Below are 3,429 nucleotides of genomic sequence, written 5' to 3' on the forward strand. Positions count from 1 at the left end.
CTTCGTTCCGCCACGAACGAGACCTCTTACTTATTCATTTATTCTGGCGAGATGAACTTTACGGAGATTTTAATGGCACTCTGACTTTCTTGATATTCGTGCGTAGGTAGACCTTTTAAATTTCGTTGCTAGCGAATGATGTATGCAACGTGAAACAGCCGTTTTGATAGAAGATTTGACGCTAATCTTGCATACACATGTTCGCAACAGATTCAGTGAACATCTCGTAATTTGTAAAACGAATTACACCAATAAAAATCAGATCCTATGTCACGTTCGTCGTGAGAATACAAAGGTAAACGTCTCACTAACCGACATGTGCGATTAATTATCAGCTTGCGTAATTATTCGTATAGGAGGGTTCACGCGGAAGGAACAGATTCAATAGGGGAAGTTTTAACGTACACACGCAGTTTGTTAATTTACTTTTGATACATATACATGAATTGATATTAATAAATAAAAATTCGATCGTGACGTATCAAATTTTCATTTATCAGATTAGATTTTATAGATAAATATTTCATGCTTGCGCTCGATCGAAATATTTCAATACATAAAGATTTAACAGAATTCCCTTATTATTATTTTATGAAAAATATCATGAAACATGCTAGCAGTAATCTATAACCATAAATTATCACCCATATCCTCCTGTCATTGGGATTCGATGATAAATGGTTTTCCGTATCATTAATCGTGGATCACCAACTATTCATTTTTCATAATTCGTCGAATGGTTGTTTAGAAATTTGCTAAAACTTCAGAAAGTGTATACAAGACAAAAAGAGTTTTGCCCTTTAATAATACATTATCGCTATTTTTTAATTAATTACAATAAATATTAATGTAAATTACTACTTATATACACATAACACAAAATAAATATTATAGAAACAAAAATATGAAAAGGCTGCTTAGATTCTTTAAAGGATAAAAAATACATTATTACAGTTTTCCTGAAAAGAAACACATTTCCAATTTTTCACAGAGATTGCTCTCTAATGTTTTGTATTTTTTTTTTTTACTTGCCGCTCGTAAATTGCTCTTTGCAGACGCTCGTCTATTCTGCCAACCTCGCTTACCGATCGAGATTCGATCTTTCCCCTTCGGGACGCAGAACGTGGCCTCGGAACGCGAAGATAGACCTGGCCCAGAGGTGATGGCACACACCTAGTTTTGATTCACCTCATGGTATCCTGCCGGTCACGAGACTGACGGCGCGTAATTGTTCTCTTGTCTGGTTCTCGCACAGCACCCAACACCCGCCTACCCCGCGATTGCCTTCGCGCCAAGAATGCATAAACAGTCTCTTTTACCAATCCGCAATGCTGTAAACCTTCATCCGCTTACTGTTTTCGATACTGATCCGTTGTTTCACAAAAACGTAAAAAAGGACAAACAAATCGATATAGAGTCGCTCTTTTTATAAATCTCAATTATTTAAATATATTAAGGACGGGATAGTAATACGTAAAATTCTGCAAGATACATAACGCATAATGCACAAAAGAATAAACCACTCAATGTTCTTCAATTTCTTCTTTTTCATAAAATAAAAGACTTTGATTGATTGATTTTTTTATGCTTTATGCGTTATGCGTGTAAGAATCTGTGCTCTCTCCTGCCAAATAAGACTACACGCGTAATGTTGCGTATCTAAAAGATGTCTAAATGACGTCTTTGAAACGTATTACATCCCGATTTAAACATGTTATATGAATATATTGAAATAGCACTATGTTTAATTATTAAGTGTACAAATTAACTCTCGGCCTTTTTTGACCTCCCCAGCTGTTTTAGACAATAGGAAACGTCTTGTTGGGCTACTTTGCAAGTTCTAATTGCGTTTGACAAGAATTCTCGTTCAAAATTCCCTCCAACTCCACGTCTTTCACTTTTTTTTAATTGACTAGGGCGTTCATCCTCAAGGTCGAAATTTCTCTGTCGAAAATGTTGGAATCATTTTTTACACGTACTGTACGATACAGCATTCTCACCCAAAGCCGAGCAAATCATTTCTTTTGCCTCAGCCGCGTTTTGTTTTTAAGTTAAAACGCGAAGAAGGCAGTGCCTCAAATGTTGCTTTTCGAACGGCATCGTGTTTACTGAAGATTTTTCAGATTATGTTCACAGAAAGATCAAGTATTGTACCTCATTTTAAAGCTAAAAGGTGGCACTTCCAAATGACTACAGAGGGGGGAGGGGGAGGAGTTTAACTTAAACGGGTTCTGAGATCGCTGAAAAGTAGAGGCCGAGAATTAATTTGAACACCTAATATATCTTGATTTAGAATCATATTTTCCTCGAACCGTGCGCATCTATACAATTAAATTTATAATGTCAAATTATACCCAAATCGAGTTATTTTTATAGGTGATTTCTAAAAGCTATCAATGTTAATTCTTACTCTTAATATGTTAATTTGACTATAAAATAATGGAGTTAAACGATTTAACTCAAGAAAATGTGTTAAATTTGATTGAAATTTAGTTTATTATTTGCTAAAGGCATACGTTAATATGAATGTTGTTTACTTTGAGAGAAATTAATCACAGAAATGGATTGATTTTATACATCTTGACATAAAAATTAAAAATAACAAAATATTATTTTTAATTCAAGGGCTTGGATTAAAGCTGTGATATCTATAACAATATAGTTAAAATTAAATTACTTAAAAAGCTTCATCTAATTTTATATCAAGTAATAAGTTCCACAGGTGATCAAATCCGTTTCTTCGTTTCTTTTTTTTTTCAATAATTAAAAATTCGCAATCTCTGAATCATTACTTCCGTATTTAACATCGCATCATTCCCGCGTCTCTGGAGTTTTGCACGCATAAAGTATGGACGTGCGACACCGACTCAGAAACCAATCAGCAGCGATCCGGGAAATTGACAAACGATCTCCTTTTTCCCCCCTGTCGCACGGTCGTATCATTATCGGGTATTCCTGCAAATCGAAGCGTCCAATATCGTTAATGGATTATTAATGATCGATAGAAATGTCGCGACTGCTGGCGAACTGAGCTGATGCCTAGCAGTTCGATTTGCTGCAGACGCGCATGTATCGGCCAGGATTCGGCATCATTCGGTCGCATAATTTCCCGCACTGGCAATCATACCGCGCGACGATAATTGGCACCCGACCGACAATCGTCGTAATTTCGCGTTCCCGCTGCGCAAATTCTGACGTGTGACACGCGACGGATCGGCGCTCCTGGGAGGCACCTCATTCAATTAGCCACTCAGTTACTCGCATCACATCGCATTTACCCATCAGACTCCCGCCCAGTGAACTCTCTGACGACCCTCGCAGAATCTCCTCGTCTATGCGCGCCGTGGAGGCTGCTACGAATTCGGTTTCCCCGCGAATTCGTCATTTAAACTTTTCGCGAACGACGACGCGTGGGAGGGGGGGGGGGGG

Source organism: Cyphomyrmex costatus, unplaced genomic scaffold (assembly GCF_001594065.2).
Source record: "Cyphomyrmex costatus isolate MS0001 unplaced genomic scaffold, Ccosl1.0 scaffold105, whole genome shotgun sequence".
Taxonomy (NCBI): Eukaryota; Metazoa; Arthropoda; class Insecta; order Hymenoptera; family Formicidae; genus Cyphomyrmex; species Cyphomyrmex costatus.